This window comes from Ascaphus truei, chromosome 3, assembly GCF_040206685.1.
Source record: "Ascaphus truei isolate aAscTru1 chromosome 3, aAscTru1.hap1, whole genome shotgun sequence".
In the NCBI taxonomy this organism is placed as follows: Eukaryota; Metazoa; Chordata; class Amphibia; order Anura; family Ascaphidae; genus Ascaphus; species Ascaphus truei.
The window spans coordinates 9,831,946-9,851,148 of record NC_134485.1 but is presented as its reverse complement, the minus strand read 5'-3'; the positions used below and the strand labels follow the sequence as shown (position 1 = coordinate 9,851,148).

The window sequence follows — 19,203 nt, the reverse complement described above, 5'->3', positions numbered from 1 at the left end:
ACACAACTAGACAAACAACACTTAAGCAAAGCTAATGATAAAAGTTGATTTATTAAACTAGAAGATAATAAGGACAAATGGCTGACAGACCGCTCCGGTGGGTTAAAACCTAGATAACACTCACAAGACGGCTGCTGGTAATTCGCATAGTACCAATGGAGGCTGGTGACCGCGTGTGGGGGATCCGCTGGGTGCCTCAGACGCCTTGTATTCCTTCTGCGTCTCTCTACTGGCAAAAACCGGAAGTGACGCCGTCCTCGTGGCGGACCGGAAATGACGTTGCCGGATGTGACGTCAGAACCTGGCAATCTCCAGTTGAAGATACAGGAAACGGCGATCTGCACCTCCTTGCCCCACAGTTGTTGGAAAAATGCACTCAGCACTTGTACTGCTTGTAGATATAAGCCACTAAATGTGCTATATATGGATAAAAAATGCCCTACGCGTTTCGTGTGTCTCAACACACTTCCTCAGGGGATATGAAGTGATGGCAGTGATGCTGGTTTATATACCCTCAAACTTTGCTCCGATTGGTCTGTCAATCAGTGCAATCATGGGGTAATCCAATTAGCATATTAAATCACTGCCATTTGATTCAGCTTTGCTTACATAAAAATGACCTAACACAACATTTAACATAACATAAAAACAATAAAAATAGTGACTATTTGGCAATGTATATTATACCAATGATATTTGTCAGTCCACAGTAAAAAATATAAAAAAACCCATAGTGGGAACATAAAAAGATAAAGTGCTGAATAAAAAACTTTCACCTGATGTTTATAGGAACACTCCTAGCTCAAAGTCAATATTTAACCCTCTAGGGGATAATGTTTTTAACTCATATATCCAGTATGCCTCACGCATACTGCATTTTTGTAATCTATCACCACCTCTTGTGCTAGCAGGGATTGTCTCAATGGCCTGACACTTGAGACCGCTAGGATTTGTGTTGTGATGTGTGAGGAAGTGGTGGGATACGCTATGGGTGATCAGTCCTCTTTTAATGTTGTATATGTGTTCATACACTCTCCTTTGATACGTTCTTCCTGTCCTTCCCACATACTGCAGGCCACAAGGACACTGGAGTAGGTATATGACATAACACATATGACAGTCAATATGTGACTTGATAGGATATTCCTTTTTAGTGACGTTTGATTTAAAACTTTTTACATTATTACTGTACATACATGCCGTACACTTGGAACATTTAAAAAAACCTTTGTCTATCATAGCTCTATTCTCTTTTTGATAGATTGGATTACCCCATGATTGCACTGATTGACAGACCAATCGGAGCAAAGTTTGAGGGTATATAAACCAGCATCACTGCCATCACTTCATATCCCCTGAGGAAGTGTGTCGAGACACACGAAACGCGTAGGGCATTTTTTATCCATATATAGGACATTTAGTGGCTTATATCTACAAGCAGTACAAGTGCTGAGTGCATTTTTCCAACAACTGTGGGGCAAGGAGGTACAGATCGCCGTTTCCTGTATCTTCAACTGGAGATTGGCAGGTTCTGACGTCACATCCGGCAACGTCATTTCCGGTCCGCCACGAGGACGGCGTCACTTCCGGTTTTTGCCAGTAGAGAGACGCAGAAGGAATACAAGGCGTCTGAGGCACCCAGCGGATCCCCCACACGCGGTCACCAGCCTCCATTGGTACTATGCGAATTACCAGCAGCCGTTCTGTGAGTGTTATCTAGGTTTTAACCCACCGGAGCGGTCTGTCAGCCATTTGTCCTTATTATCTTCTAGTTTAATAAATCAACTTTTATCATTAGCTTTGCTTAAGTGTTGTTTGTCTAGTTGTGTCTGTTTGTTTTGTCTGTTTATGCCAGCCAGTTGCAATTATGTCTGTATAAATTGTTTAAACTGTGTTGCACTAAATATTTCTTTTTTCATTGCATGTTCCACTTCCACTGCATCAAGTCATATCTGAATACCCCAAGATACAGAGACTGTTGATTTCCTTGGGACTGGAACTATTTCTACTGGATATCCAGGATTCCATTAATTTTGGACTCATTAGGCGCCGGTATCTCTTTTGTTTATTTGCTGTTTATTCTGATTGTACTGTCAGGTTACCACCAGGCTGCCTTGCGACCATAGGGCTCACCCTTAGAGAAGGGTCAATTGTTTGTAATCCCCATTAGCGCTATTATACATCACTCCCCTTTTCCTTTATGTGTGTGTTATAAAAACATTTGAAATAAATAAATACTTTAATAAATTATTTATTAACATTGTACATGCGTGTACACACACACACACACACACACACACACACACACACACACACACACACACACACACACACACACACACACATACACACACACACACTTCAGCGGCGGTAGCAGCGCAAAATATTTATTTTCCTCAGCTGGTTACACGCTCACTGCCGCGCGCGCGGCACCATTATAGAAAGGCTGACTAACCTCAGCCAACTATAAATGCCACGCGCACGCAGTATAGAATGGCCCTCAGACCGCAAACCCCCTCATCCTCTCACCCCCCTTCATCCTCTTCTCACGCCACCACCACTACCCTCATCACATCATCATCATCATCATCATCATCATCTCATTTAACCCCCCCTCATTATCTCCCTCAGCACCCTTGTCCTCCCCCCCGGCACCCCTTGTCCTCCCCCCCGGCACCCCTTGTCCTCCCCCCCCGGCACCCCTTGTCCTCCCCCCCCGGCACCCCTTGTCCTCCCCCCCGGCACCCCTTGTCCTCCCCCCAGCACCCCTTGTCGTCCTCCCCCCAGCACCCTTGTCCTCCCCCAGCCCCTTTCAGCAGTCCCCCTCATCATCAGTCCCCCCCTTTCATTCCTACCAGATCGCGACACAGAGGCAGTGGCGGCGGGGGGGAGGGAAGCGCGGTAGCGCATCAACTTCAGCTGGAGCCGGCTCGGAGGGGAGACGCACGCATTTTGAGCCCTGGAGTGGGCGCGCGCTTCACGTGCTGGAGCGGCCGGGGGTGAGGGAGGGGAGCGCGTCACACCGCTGGAGCGTGCTCCTTCCCTACCAGGGGAGGAGGCGCACAGGAATTCCCGGCGGCCCTTTTCGCCAGTTTCAGTGCCAATTCGCCACAAGTGGCGAATGGCGACAGGGTTGCCCACCCTGGTCTTACACTGACTATACCACTGATTGAGCCCCCTGTGCTGAAGCAGGGATAACCTGAAAACCTGACCTGTTCATGGCCTATGGATTGGAGTTGGCCTCCCCTAGGATACATTATTCACATCTCCATTACTTTTTCTTCTGATGATACACAAGTAATAATTTTATGCTATGAAGAAGTGTTAATAACACAGGACCTTGTAGTGGGTATAAAGTATACATTTTCCATTTCTATTGAGGATACCCATATCTTATATTTGTTTAATACCAATTACTATAAAGATTGATAATAACAGCTGTATAACACAGGGTAATGTTGACTATAGAAGCTGGTTTCAATACAGAACTTAGAGATAGGATATATTCAATCAATTCATTATTACAGTCATGGTCACAAGTTCCTCCAGCAGCTGTTATTGCAAAAGGAAATCATGATGATTTTGTATATAAAAAAAAAAAGAGATATTGCCTGGCAGCTATTGGTAGTCTGTGATTTATTGGATGCATAAAATATATGCTTTCTTCCAAACATCAAGGTCCAAATTGGTATTTAACTCCTCCTCCCAGGACACCATATATTTATCAGGGGTTTGGCTATTTTTGACGGGAGTCAAGCTATGGTATAGTCTGGAAGTAATGCCCTTCATAAGAGGCTGACGTACACACCAGTCTTCATATAGCGTCAACACCTGTGGTTGGTTTGGCTTGTAGATGGATTGGATATAGTGCCGAACTTGGAGAAATCTGAAAAATTCAGAGGAGGGAATGTCGTGGCTCGTTTGTAACGAGGTGAACGGAGGGACTTTACCTTTGATGAGAATATCATTAACTCTTAGGAGTCCTTTTTGGACCCAAAGGTTGGATTGTCGGTTATTAGTGTAAAAAGGGAGGGAGGGATCTGAAAACAGGGGTTGCATGAGGGATGGGGTCCCAGTAAGTTGGAACCTAGCTTTAAGGGAGTCCCAAAGATTACATGCGAAAGATAGCACCGGGTTTGTGTAAACCGCAGCTGGTCTGGATTTTCTATTAAGCCAGAGGAGAGTCTTAATTTCGTATGGGGAGCAGATCAATTCTTCTAGTTCGACCCATCTTTTTTCGGCTGGGTTTGAATGCCAACTAACTAGTTGCCCTAGCTGTGCCGCTCTATAGTACTTTTGTAGGTTTGGAAGTGCTAAGCCTCCTTCTAACCTAGATTTAGATTTCTAACCTTGATGTTTGGAAGGATGTCTGGGAGGCTGCCTCCAAAAATTCTTCTTGTGTGGTGATTAAGGAGAATATTTACAAGCTAATATATAGATGGTATATGCCTCCCACTAGGTTGAACTCTTTTCTCCCAGGTGTCTCTCCCTTATGTTGGCGTGGTTGTGGCGAAATGGGGAATATACTGCACATATTCTGGTCGTGTCCAAAAATTCAGCAAACATGGAGGGAAGTGTTTGCTTTAATACACAGGGTTTTGGTCATCACTGTCCCACAGGACCCGATATATACAGTCTTGGGAAAGCCAATGGCCAATTATAACAAAAAAGAAATTAAAGTTATCTCCCAAATCCTAAATGCTACTAGATGCACCATCGCCAAAAACTGGAAACAATCTACTCCCCCATCCTTAAACCAAATCAATAATAAAATCTGGCACATAGTCTACATGGAAAAACTCACTGCCTACCTAACAGGTTCCACTTCTCAATTCTCAGAGACATGGGCTCCTTGGTTTAGACATGCAGGTATATCCCCATATTTAGACTAGATTATTCCGAACAGAGTGATCCATGATGTATAATTTATGTTGTACTTAACCTTTTATTTAATATGTTACATGATTTCAAATGCTGTCCCCCTTCCCCATTCCCATACCCCCCTTCCCCCTAATGTGTAATCAGACTTTGTGAATTATTATACTGTTGTACTGTTCCCCTCCCACTTTTGAAAAATGATTAATAAAAAACCTAAGCAATAAAAATATATGCTTTCTAAATAAAAGGGGAGAAAACAAAGCCCTCATTTGAGTCATTAGCGCTTATGGTATGTAAATTATATATCCATTTTGACTTTTTTTTTTTTTTTTTGCAATCTTTTTCTTATCTCAGTTTCCTCCTCTTCTATCATGAGGTATGGGGTCTATGCCCTGAAAGAGCAGTACATCTGCATTACCCTCATGTCTCTTTTGAACATCTCTGGAGATATAGGGGGGGAGGGTGGGGTGTCTAGTTTGTTTCTGACCGTATTGTATTCGCCTGTGAAACATGGCCAATGCTCGGCCGTCGCGCCAAAAATCATGTCTTTGGCAAAGGTGGTCGTTCATCGCGCTTTCTGCAGGCACATGGCGCCAGTGACTGGGGCCGGTCCCATAGATGGCCGTATCTTGTTTGCGCAGCGCTAGCAGTGGGGACGAGACCTACTTGACGCCATGGCGTGCTACCGGCAAGTTGATATCAGGTGTATGGTCCCAAAGCCGGGGAAGTGGTGCACAGCCGCGGAAGGATGGCGCTCAGCACATCAAAAAATTGATTAAAACAATTTATTAAATGGGTGACATCAGGTAACAGATGAATTAGCAAAAAGTACTCCGACGCGATTCGGGCGCTTTGTCAAATACGAAATCCAACTTAGAATTATAGTATAGATTGTATATGTATTGTGCTATGTTTTCACCTTTCTTTTAACTAAATAAGTTAAAAGCTTAAGTTTTAATTTTGCCTCTATACTTTGATCAGGAGGGCATTATTGCAGTGCTTGGTGAACTTCACTTTATTCACTGGTCAAATTTAAAGGGTTATATATTACAATCTCCCTCAAGACAAACTAAAAACCAAGGCAAAACCAGTGGAAAAAAGCTGTACCAGATTTACAAAAAAAAAAAAAAATGTAATTTCTTAAGAATTGATAAATTTGGGGTTCTGTGTTTTGTTTTCGCATCTAATAAAAAAAAGTACCTGCATGGTCTGCTCAAGTTACAATGCTGCATTAGTATTGTGTTGGGTTCCTCTAAACCGCGTTGGGAGGTAGACTTGAGGTGCTCAGGATGCCTTTGTGCTTCTCTATAATAGTTATATATTGCCGGTGCTCATTTGCATGTCATTACCCAGAATCCTTGGCTGCAGTGAAAGCACTGTATGCCAAGAGATAATGAGGAAAGGCAGGATTGCAGACCTGTCAGACGTGTATATGCTCACAAAGGATATTTTTTTTTGCGGTTCTCTACAATAAGTAAAATACGCTTGTTGTTGGGCATGAAATGTCTCCTCCTGTGCCTAGCACTAGTTAATGGCAACACCAACGTCTTTAATGTGGGCTCACAAGTGTCAGGTTATCTGCATTCCTGGCTGCCTCTTACCCCAGCTGCTTTTCTCCCAGTAGTATAATTATGGGCATTAAATCATGTTATTGGAGCAGTTTTACCTAACTGACACAAAAATAATAATTGTTGAAACGTATGAGTAATAGGACTTCCTACCGAAACACTACTTACATGTGGACGGGTGAACTTGCATTGTAAGGGGATTGCAGGGTGAGAAGATTAATTTGAGCCAGAAAGGTTTTTTGTTTTTTTTTCATTTAAGGCCTTTTCTGAATGTGGTTTGCTTGTTTTTTTTTTTTTTACATTGCTTTCGTGTTGATTCAGGTGTTGTGGTCTGGACAGGACTTGCTGGTAATCAGATAAACATGTTCGTCAGCTTTTAATGAGCAGTGTTTAGATACTAGCTCCAGGATTTTTTTTTCTGTAGATCAGCTATGTAATTTTTGAATTTCTAAAATGACATGTACAAAACATTTTGCATGCCCTTTCTTGATTATTTTAAAGGCAATTCCTCTGGTTTTAAGTAAACTACCTAACATGCTAACATATATTCTGTAATTATTTGAAGATAACGTACTCCAGGCTTGTTTATAAAAATAAAAAATGTCGTTGTATTCAAGTCAATGTTTCGGTGCTATAACCACACGGTAGTCAGGACCCAACAGTGATACATGCTGTGCTTCATATAGAGGACAACTGCCCATAGACCCCCGCCAAAGAGAACGCCAAAGAGAACGCCAAAGAGAACGCTCCTCCCCCATCCGAGGTCGAGTGACACCATGACAACAAACATGTGAAACAAATACAAAAATGAATATACAAACCCGATGTGAAAAATAGAAGAGACAAATACATTAAAAAAAAGGAGTGAATATAATCAGACATGATATATAAAATACATAATTACAAGTATAAATAGAAATACAGCGTTAGCCATATGTCTATAGAATATATTTTTAACAAATTGTATTAAAAAGGTAAGTCTCCGTATCCAACAAGAAAGCCCAATCGTATCACAGAAGAACACATTTAGGTACAGTATCATCACATATAAACAGTTCCATAGCGATCCTCAACATCTAGTGATAGCAATGCTATAAATATCCCAAAGCACCATTAGACCTCACGGTCCAGGTATCTAAACTAAGGGACATGTAATATTCATAGCCCGGCTCACCTTTGAAAATTAACTTGAAAAAATTCAAAGACCCACCTTAAATCACACTCGCTTAAAGAAGCATACGAGTAGCAACGTGGCTAATACTATACACGATACATAAAGCTTGGCCCTTTGCAGACGCATTTACCAGAATGCCCTCCTACTGTCTTTGTCCGTTCACCGTACCAATTAGATTGTAAGCTCTTCGGAGCAGGGACTTCCCTTCCTAAATGTTACTATGTCGGAAGCACTTATTCCCCTGATCTGTTACTGGTGTTATTTATATGATTGTCATGTGTATTACTACTGTGAAGCGATATGTACATTAATAGCGCTATATAAATAAAGACATACAAAGAATACAGCGAATAAATACATTTCAAAAGGGACTTAAACCAACAGTCTCAGAGGAATCGTATTACAGTACAGACTGCCAAGGAGGACATTTGTAACCATTGCCCATATTGTATCCTGCTCTCAGAGGGAGATAAATACAAAGAGCTGGATAATAATAAAATGGACAAATTCAATATAATAATTTTAAACTGAATAGGATTCAAGGAGATATACCGGAATATCAATAGAGAGAAAATTCCAGAGCACACTCAGTCTGACTCTGCTCTGGAAGCTGCCCTCTCCTATGGTGGCCTTTCCTTCTCCCACACTCCGCGCCCTGATGGAAGGGGTGGAGGCGTGGGGCTCCTGCTCTCCTCTCTCTGCCGTTACCGAACTCTTCCTATTCCCCCCTCTCTTGCTTTTCCCTCCTTTGAGGTTCACAGTCCAGATCTTCTCTCCTCTCCCTGTCCACGTGGCGGTCATCTATCGCCCACCTACCTCTACTCACCCCCTTCTGCCTTTCTCTCTCACTTTAAATCCTGGCTCTCTTTCTTTCACTCCTCAGACTCCCCTGTTCTTCTCCTTGGGGACTTCAATTGCCACATTGATGACCCCTCTCTCCCTTGGGCTTCCCGCTTTCTTTTTCTAACCTCTTCTTTTGGCCTTCAACAGTGGACTGCAGCCAGCACCCACAAGGATGGCCACTACTTAGACCTGGTTTTCACTAAAAACTTCTCTCTCTCCGATTTCTCCATTTCCTCTCTCTGACCATCACCTCATCTCTATCTCGCTTCTCCCCTTCTCCACCTCCGTCTACCCCCTGGTTTTGCAGAAACCTGTGCTCTATTCACTTACCTGACTTTGAGTCCACTTTACACTCCTCCCTCAGCTCTGCTACAGACCCTGACAACCTGGTCAGGAACTACAACTCTGCCTTGTCCTCCTCTCTTGATCTACATGCCCCGCTTTCTCTCGCCCTTCTAACCCTAGACCCTGGTTAAAATTCCCACACACGCATGCTGCGTTCCTCCACTCGTTCCTCTGAACGCCTCTGGAGGAAATCTCATACTCTCGCAGACTTCCTTCACTACAAATTTATGCTATCCTTTTTCAACTCTGCCCTCTCGCAAGCTAAACAAGCCTACTTTTCTTCACTAATCAACATGCACAAGTCTAACCCACGCCAACTGTTCTCTGTCTTTGATACTCTACTCAAACCACCCTCAGCGGCCTCTCCTTCCTCCATCTCCGCTCAGGACTTTGCAGACTATTTTAAGGAAAAGGTGGAATCCATACGTCAGAACATCCCCTCTGTTTCTTCCTCCCATCCTACACCTCTTCCTAACTCTCCTCCTGCCTTCCTTGACTCTTTTTCCACTGTCTCAGAGGAGGATGTGTCGCTGTTGATCGCCTCTTCTCCCTCTACCACTTGCCCTCTTGACCCCATTCCCACCCATCTCCTAAAACCTCTTGCTCCTACTATAATCCCTACGCTCACACATTTTTAACTCCTCCCTCTGCTATGGAACATTTCCATCCTCCTTCAAACATGCAACAGTCATACCATTACTCAAAAACAGCAAGCTTGACCCTACCTGTCTTTCTAACTATTGACCTGTCTCCCTCCTGCCTTTTGCCTCCAAACTCCTTGAACGTCTTGTATTATCTCGCTTGCTCCATTTTCTCAACACCTATTCTCTCTTAGACCCTCTACTATCTGGCTTCCGCACTGCTCACTCCACGGAAACAGCCCTCACTAAAATAACTGACGACCTCCATGCTGCCAAAGACAGAGGTCATTTACACTCTGCTCATATTACTTGACCTCTCTGCAGCATTTGACACCGTGGACCACCCTCTTCTCCTTCACATTCTCCATACTCTTGGTATTCGGAACAAAGGTCTATCCTGGATCTCATCTTACCTCTCCCATCGTACTTTCAGTGTCTCTTCTGCTAACACCTCCTCCTCCTCTATTGATCTCTCTGTGGGGGTACCCCAGGGCTCTGTCCTGGGACCTCTTCTCTTTTCTCTGTATACACTCTCTCTAGGTGACCTAATAACATCTTTTGGGTTTAATTATAACCTCTATGCTGACGACACACAAATATATTTCTCAACACCCGACCTTACACCTGCTGTACAAACCAAAGTTTCTGAATGTGTCTCTGCTATATCATCCTGGATGGCCCTCCGCCGCCTTAAACTCAACATGGCTAAAACAGAGCTCCTCATACTTCCTCCCAAACCTGGCCCTACTACCTCCTTCCACATTACTGTTGGAACTACGATCATTCACCCAGTAGCCCAAGCACACTGCCTTGGGGTCACACTCGACTCCTCTCTCACATTCGCCCCTCACATTCAAAACATTTCTAAAACCTGTCGCTTTTTCCTCCGCAATATAACTAAGATACGCCCTTTCCTCTGTTGCTCGACTGCTAAAACTCTGACTCAGGCGCTCATTCTCTCCCGTCTTGATTACTGTAACCTCCTGCTGTCCGGCCTTCCTGCCTCTCACCTGTCTCCCCTACAATCTATCCTAAACGCTGCAGCCAGAATCACTCTACTCTCTCCGAGTTCTGTCTCAGCATCTCCCCTCATGAAATCCCTCTCCTGGCTTCCGATCAAATCCCGCATCTCACACTCCATTCTTCTCCTCACTTTTAAAGCTTTACACTCTTCTGCCCCTCCTTACATCTCAGCCCTAATTTCTCGTTATGCACCATCCAGACTCTTGCGTTCTTCTCAAGGATGTCTTCTTTCTACCCCCTTTGTATCTAAAGCCCTCTCCCGCCTTAAACCTTTTTCACTGACTGCCCCACACCTCTGGAATGCCCTTCCCCTCAGTACCCGACTAGCACCCTCTCTATCCACCTTTAAGACCCACCTTAAGACACACTTGCTTAAAGAAGCATATGAATAGCACTGTGGCTATTCTGAACACATGATACATAAAGCTTGGCCCCCTGCAGACGCACTTACCAGAACTCCCTCCTACTGTCTCTGCACGTTCTCCCTAACTACCAATTAGACTGTAAGCTCCTCGGAGCAGGGACTCCTCTTCCTTAATGTCTAAAGCACTTATTCCCATGATCTGTTATTTATTTGATTACCACATGTATTACTGCTGTGAAGCACTATGTACATTAATGGCGCTATATAAATAAAGACATACAATACAATACACAAATCTCTGAGACTATTACAACCCTAGTTCATGGCCATATGACAGTTGCACCCATTATGCAGAATAATCTGCTGGTGGAGATTATATATCATACCAACTCCAAACATATATATTGGTTTAAATATCCATTAAATGTCAAAAGCACCAGATTAAGTGTAGTCTGTTCAAAGGACAACATGTTGTTACCTTATATCAAGGAAACACATGTATCCCTGAGTAACATGAATACCTCTACACCAAAATGGCTGTATCACCTGAATTACCATCCTCACAAAGTATATACGGGGTGGTTCTCCCACAGAAAATGAAGTGCAGTGGGTTCTCCCTCAGCGTTCCCCTTTGTGCACTCTCCTTAATACATTTAATGCTACTTTTATGTTCTATAATGCGCCATGTAAATTGTCCCTTGGTTTTACCAATGTAAAAGTTACTGCATGGGCATTTCAGCATACGCACACACAAAAAGTGCTACGGCAGTCATTGTATTTTCTTCCAGTATGTATATGCTGAAATACCCATGCAGTAATATTTACATTGGTAAAACCAAGAGACAATTCTCTGTATTTTGTTCAAGTTATTTTTTCAAAGGTGAAATTTGTATCTGAAATCTGAATATTGTATGACCCTTAGTTTAGATACATGACCGTGCGGTCTAATGGTGCTTTGGGATATTTAGAGCATTGCTATCTCTAGGGGTTGAGGATTGCTATAAAACGGTGTATGCGAGATGATACATTGTACCCAAATGTGTGTTCCTCTGTGATACGATTGGGCTTTCTTGTTAGATACAGAGACTTGCCTTTATAATACAATTTCTTAGAGATATTCTAGACATATGGCTAATGCTGTATTTATACTTGTATTTAAGTATTTTATAGATCTTGTGTCTGATTATATTAAATCATTTCTTTTATGTATTCGTTGCTTCCGTTTTTCACATGGGGGTTTATATATTAACTTTCCACACGTTTGTGGGCATAGTGTCACTCATGCAGTGAAAGAAATCTGTCCTGTGCGCAGGCAGCTTGGTAAAAGCACACCAGGTGCAAGTGTGTGTCATAGAATGGAGCTTGAGAGTATGCATGGGCCAAAGTAAAGTCAAAGCCGGGAAGGAAAAACCTTACCTATTGTATGTAGGCTCATAAACCTGATCCTGCTCTCCTCTGTTCTCCGATGTCTGGGCGTGCAGCCTTCTGAAGAAATTGGCATAAGAAGAAAGGAATCCGGCGCTACAGCATGTAACAAACTCCAGGGCACTTCCGTGTTAGAACAAAAACTTTATTGGACCTCACGAACACCCAGCTACACCAGTGTCTCCCCCTCAACGCGTTTCACGCTAGAATCAGCGCTTTGTCTTGGAGTGGGGAGATGTGGTATGAGCCTGAATATTTAAACATAAAAAAGCCAGCAAAAATGGACTTAAATTTAACCCCTGATATACCAAAATTGCTTTAATCATATCCAGCTCACAATAAATCATGTTTAAGCACCACATATAGCTCTCATTGTATAGTTATATATATTTTTTTGGTTTTCTAAATGCCAGATATGATATTTTGAATGTAATATAAACAGGGATACTATAAAAACAACCTCTATGCAATATTTCCCAATGAACCTGGTATCTAGGACTATTATAATTAATATTGAACTGCAAACATAATATTTTCTTATCATGTCAGCCATATCTCAATGTTATTATAACTAACAAATAGAGAAAAGTTAAACTTGTTCAAAACATTGTAAATTAAGTAGTTTCAGAAATATATAGTAGATTATACAGACAGTGAAATTGTTAGGAAAACATATTTTATTGTAAGGAACAGCTGAGTTTCAGTGGTAGGTGTTGTCATAGAGTGTGTGAGGTAGCGGGAGTGACATTGGTGGCATGCTGTTTGACTGTAGTCTGCGGCGTCGCGGTCCGGTTGCGGAGGGAGATGTGTGAGGTGCAGGAGATGTCAGGCATGCTGGTTGTTCCGCGGGAGGTAGAGTGTGTGAGGTAGCGGGATAGCGGGAGTGACATCGGTGGCATGGTGTGTGGTGTGTGTGAGAGCATGTGTGTGTGTTGCTGGTGTGTGATGGCGTGTGTGTGTATGAGGCATGTTGTGTGTGTGACGTGTGTGAGTGAGTGTTGTTGGTCATACACATGTTAAAAATGGCATGTTTTTGAGTGTAGTGTGTGGCATAGAATGACAGGATGTTTGCGTGTGTGTGTGTGTGTGTGTGTGTGTGTGTATGAGGGGGTTTTGTGTGGGTGAGTGTTGTGTACATTATACAGACAGTAAAATAGTTAGGAAAACATATTTTATTTCAACGAACATCTGATTTCCAGTGGTAGGTGTTGTCATACACTGTGTGAGGTAGCGGGATAGGGGGAGGAACATTGGTGGCATGGTGTGTGAGTGTAGGCCGCGGCCTCGCGGTCCGGTTGCGGTAGGGAGCTGTGTGAGGTGCAGGAGATGAGGCGTGCTGTGCGGTCCGCGGGAGCTACACTGTGTGAGGTAGCGGGATAGGGGGAGGGACATCGTTGCCATGGTGTGTGAGTGTAGGCCGCGGCCTCGCGGTCCGGTTGCGGTAGGGAGCTGTGTGAGGTGCAGGAGATGTGGCGTGCTGTGCGGTCCGCGGGAGCTACACTGTGTGAGGTAGCAGGATAGGGGGAGGGACATCGTTGCCATGGTGTGTGAGTGTAGGCCGCGGCCTCGCGGTCCGGTTGCGGTAGGGAGCTGTGTGAGGTGCAGGAGATGAGGCGTGCTGTGCGGTCCGCGGGAGCTACACTGTGTGAGGTAGCGGGATAGGGGGAGGGACATCGTTGCCATGGTGTGTGAGTGTAGGCCGCGGCCTCGCGGTCCGGTTGCGGTAGGGAGCTGTGTGAGGTGCAGGAGATGTGGCGTGCTGTGCGGTCCGCGGGAGCTACACTGTGTGAGGTAGCAGGATAGGGGGAGGGACATCGTTGCCATGGTGTGTGAGTGTAGGCCGCGGCCTCGCGGTCCGGTTGCGGTAGGGAGATGTGTGAGGTGCAGGAGATGTGAGGCGTGCTGTGCGGTCCGCGGGAGCTACACTGTGTGAGGTAGCGGGATAGGGGGAGGGACATTGGTGGCATGGTGTAGCGGGGTAGGGGGCCTCGCGGTCCGGTTGCGGTAGGGAGATGTGTGAGGTGCAGGAGATGTGAGGCGTGCTGTGCGCTTCGCGGGAGCTACACTGTGTGAGCTAGCGGGATAGGGGGAGGGACATTGGTGGCATGGTGTAGCGGGGTAGGGGGCCTCGCGGTCTGGTTGCGGTAGGGAGCTGTGTGAGGTGCAGGAGATGAGGCGTGCTGTGCGGTTCGCGGGAGCTACACTGTGTGAGGTAGCGGGATAGGGGGAGGGACATTGGTGGCATGGTGTAGCGGGGTAGGGGGCCTCGCGGTCCGGTTGCGGAGGGAGATGTGTGAGGTGCAGGAGATGTGAGGCGTGCTGTGCGGTCCGCGGGAGCTACACTGTGTGAGGTAGCGGGATAGGGGAAGGGACATTGGTGGCATGGTGTAGCGGGGTAGGGGGCCTCGCGGTCCGGTTGCGGTAGGGAGATGTGTGAGGTGCAGGAGATGTGAGGCGTGCTGTGCGGTCCGCGGGAGCTACACTGTGTGAGGTAGCGGGATAGGGGGAGGGACATTGGTGGCATGGTGTAGCGGGGTAGGGAGCCTCGCGGTCCGGTTGCGGAGGGAGATGTGTGAGGTGCAGGAGATGTGAGGCGTGCTGTGCGGTCCGCGGGAGCTACACTGTGTGAGGTAGCGGGATAGGGGGAGGGACATTGGTGGCATGGTGTAGCGGGGTAGGGGGCCTCGCGGTCCGGTTGCGGTAGGGAGATGTGTGAGGTGCAGGAGATGTGAGGCGTGCTGTGCGGTTCGCGGGAGCTACACTGTGTGAGGTAGCGGGATAGGGGGAGGGACATTGGTGGCATGGTGTAGCGGGGTAGGGGGCCTCGCGGTCCGGTTGCGGAGGGAGATGTGTGAGGTGCAGGAGATGTGAGGCGTGCTGTGCGGTCCGCGGGAGCTACACTGTGTGAGGTAGCGGGATAGGGGGAGGGACATTGGTGGCATGGTGTAGCGGGGTAGGGGGCCTCGCGGTCCGGTTGCGGTAGGGAGATGTGTGAGGTGCAGGAGATGTGAGGCGTGCTGTGCGGTCCGCGGGAGCTACACTGTGTGAGGTAGCGGGATAGGGGGAGGGACATTGGTGGCATGGTGTAGCGGGGTAGGGGGCCTCGCGGTCCGGTTGCGGGAGGGAGATGTGTGGCGTGGAGGGGAGGGGGGGTTTGAAGAGGCAGTCTGCAGTGTTTGGTGTTGTGTGAATGTGTGTGTGTGTGCTGTGTTTGTGCGTTGTGTGTAGATTCTGTACCTCACTGGTTCCCAAACTTTTTCGGTTCAAGGCTCCCCAAGGCAATCAGAATTTTTTCAAAGCTCCCCAAGGCGATCAGGATTTTTACGCGGCGCCCAAAGTAAAAACAAAGGTGTATATACATACCTAACAGTTGCAGTGCGCAGTTGGTGTCTCTCTCACACACTCTCACTCTCTCTGACCTCACTCTCTCTGACCTCACTCTCTCTGACCTCACGCTCTCTGACCTCACTCTCTCTCTGACCTCACTCTCTCTCTCTCAGACCTCTCTCTCTCTGACCTCACACTCTCTCTGACCTCCCTCTCTCTCTCTGACCTCACTCTCTCTCTCTGACCTCACTCTCTCTCTGACCTCACTCTCTCTCTGACCTCTCTCTCTCTCTCTCTCTGACCTCTCTCTCTCTCTCTGACCTCTCTCTCTCTCTCTCTCTGACCTCTCTCTCTCTCTCTCTCTGACCTCTCTCTCTCTCTCTCTCTGACCTCTCTCTCTCTCTGACCTCACTCTCTCTCTCTCTCTGACCTCACTCTCTCTCTGACCTCACTCTCTCTCTCTGACCTCTCTCTCTGACCTCTCTCTCTCTGACCTCTCTCTCTCTCTGACCTCACTCTCTCTCTCAGTCTCCCGGTGCTGCTCCTCCAGCGTGCGCGCCGGGCCTCCCTCTCTCAGCGTCGCTGAGCCGGGCTGAACAGATGCACAAAGCCCCTGCATCTGTAATCAGCGCTGCTATAGTTCCTCTGGCCTGGGACATAGTAAGCGCTTAGGTGCTGCTGCTCGCTCTTGCTTGCTGCCGCTCGCTCTACCAGGAGCTTTTCGCTGTCCTGGCAGAGGAGACAGCAAGCGCGCTTGGTAGGCGGGTATCACTGTGTGTGTTTGTCACTTGGTAGCTGTCAGTGTGTGTATGTGTGTGTGTGTGTGTGTATGTGTGTGTGTGTGTGTATGTGTGTGTGTGTGTGTACATTATATAATATTTAAAAATGAAAAAAAAAAAAGACATGTGAGAATAAATTATTTATTAACATAGTGCAACTTTGATAAATATATTCACACACACACACATCCATATACACCACACATACATATATACACACACACACATATATATCACACATACATATATATATATATATATACATACATACATACATACATACATACACACACACCACACATATATATACACCACACATACACATATATATATACACACACCACACATACACACACATATATATACACACACACATATATACACCACACATACACATTATATATATATACACACACACACCCTGCAGACCGTTTTTCTCTCACACACACACACACACTGCAGCCCGTTTTTCACACACACACACACACACACACACACACACACACACACACACACACACACACACACACACACCCTGCAGCCCGTTTTTCACACACACCCTGCAGCCCGTTTTTTACACACACACACACACACACACACACACACACACACACCCTGTATACACACACACACACACACACCCTGCAGCCCGTTTTACACACACACACACACACACACACACACACACACACACACACACACACACACACACCCTGCAGCCCGTTTTTCTCACACACACACACACACACACACACACACACACACACACACCCTGCAGCCCGTTTTTCACACACACACACACACACACACACACCATGCAGCCCGTTTTTCACACACACCCTGCAGCCCGTTTTACACACACACACACACACACACTGGCACAGCACCCTGTATACACACACACACACACACTGGCACAGCACCCTGTATACACACACACACACACACACACACACACACACACACACACACACACACACACACACACACACACACACACACACACCTTGGTGCTGTCTGGTGGCTCTGCAGTTGCAATGCCGGGCAGGCTGCAGCCCCATTGGATGGGAGCGGTCACTTGACCGCTCCTCTGCTTCCCCTCAGAGGTTTTTTTTTTTTTTTTTAAATGAGCTAGCAGCCCTTGTTTCCCGCTGCTGGCGGCCCTGATCGCGGCGCCCCTCTAGCCAAGCCGCGGCGCACAGTTTGGGAAACACTGCTGTACCTGATTCGGCAGTCTGTGGTAGCAGACGTGAAGGTTTTGATAGCTGTGAAGCGTGGCCCCAGAGCAGGTTGAGCGTTCCCAAAACTCAGTGGAGGGGTGGGACAGTGTGGAAGTATTAGGGCATTGGTGTTGGACGCAGGCCAATGAGAGGTGTGCGGGGGCGGGCATTGGACGCAGGCCAATGAGAGTCAGTGAGGGGTGGGACGCAGGCCAATGAGAGGTGTGCGGGGGCGGACATTGGACGCAGGCCAATGAGAGGTGTGCGGGGGCGGGCATTGGACGCAGGCCAATGAGAGTCAGTGAGGGGTGGGACAGTGTGGCATTGGTGTTGGACGTAGGCCAATGAGAGGTGTGCGGGGGCGGGCATGGCCTGAGCAGGAGTGACAGGCCCAAGGTCCAATGCGATTGACCCTTGGGACGCAGACATACAGTGATTTCACAAATATATAGTAGATATTCAGGCTCATACCACATCTCTCCACTCCAAGACGAAGCGCTGATTCTAGCGTGAAACGCGTTGAGGGGGAGACTGGTGTAGCTGTGTGTTCGTGAGGTCCAATAAAGTTTTTGTTCTAACCCGGAAGTGCCCTGGAGTTTGTTACATGCTTTAGCGCCGGATTCCTTTCTTCCTATGGTGTCACTCATGACCTCTGATCTCAGATGGGGGAGGAGCTTGCTCTTTGGCAGATCTATAGGCAGTTTGTTGGCCTCTATATAAAAGCACATATATCACTTATGCCCTGACAAAGGTGTGGTTATAGCACCGAAACATTGACCAATAAAATGACTATTTTTATAAAAAAAAGTCTGGGGTGTGTTCTCTTTAAACAATTGTATAAGTACTTTGTGCGAGCAGCCCACAGCAGCTGCTGATCAACAGCGTCCAGCAATTGTTTACCAAAATGGAGCCATGGAGCGTTGTTGTGAGTCAGGTGTGCAAGACCTACAACAAAAGTACTTTCTAACTTCTTATTTATTGTGATCAGAATAGTTAACTTTAAATTAATAAGAAACAGAAAATGTATTGTGGTAAATCATGCTAAAATTATCTTTCCATCCCCTATTTTTTTCTACTTGTGTATCTTTGATTTTAAGAGTTTTGTTATATTTGTCATTGTGTGGTTATTATTAACATGCAGTAAAGTGGTTGCAATGGTATAAAACATTTGGATTATACTGAATAAGGAGTATAAAAAATATGTATAGGTCAATTGCCCATGACTCAAAACATGTATTCAATTTCACTTTCTAAAAATGAAAAAACTCAAGTTAAGAGAAACCATTTTGCATGTCAACATTGGTGAAAATGTTTGTGGTTTATAAATTGTCAAATGTATTTCCATGTTACGTTAACACAGCAGTTGATCCAGGAAACATCATAATGAAGGGTAAGATTTAAAAGACCGTTTATACCATTAAAAGATGCTTCTCAAAAGCAAAATAAATGTTAAATCGCATACCACAAACTCTTCCTACCTGAAAATATTCTATTAAAAAAAAAAGTTACACTTTGGCTGTAGCACTTCAGAAATCTGATTGAATTAAAACGATCTGGAAAAATAATCAAGTCTATGGAAAAAAGGTCATCAAAATATTTACATTTTAGATCTGTAA

At 45.7% G+C, this 19,203-nt stretch overlaps 1 protein-coding gene across 1 annotated transcript in view; it reads right to left on the bottom strand.

Moving 5' to 3' along the window:
• Positions 1 to 12,379, bottom strand: part of LOC142491288 (uncharacterized) — a 113,195-nt gene extending 100,816 nt beyond the window's left edge. The window contains exon 1 of the mRNA XM_075593625.1: positions 12,253 to 12,379. The gene's annotated coding sequence lies outside the window, so the exon portion shown is untranslated. The remainder of the gene's footprint in view (positions 1 to 12,252) is intronic.
• Positions 12,380 to 19,203: the final 6,824 nt, after the last annotated feature.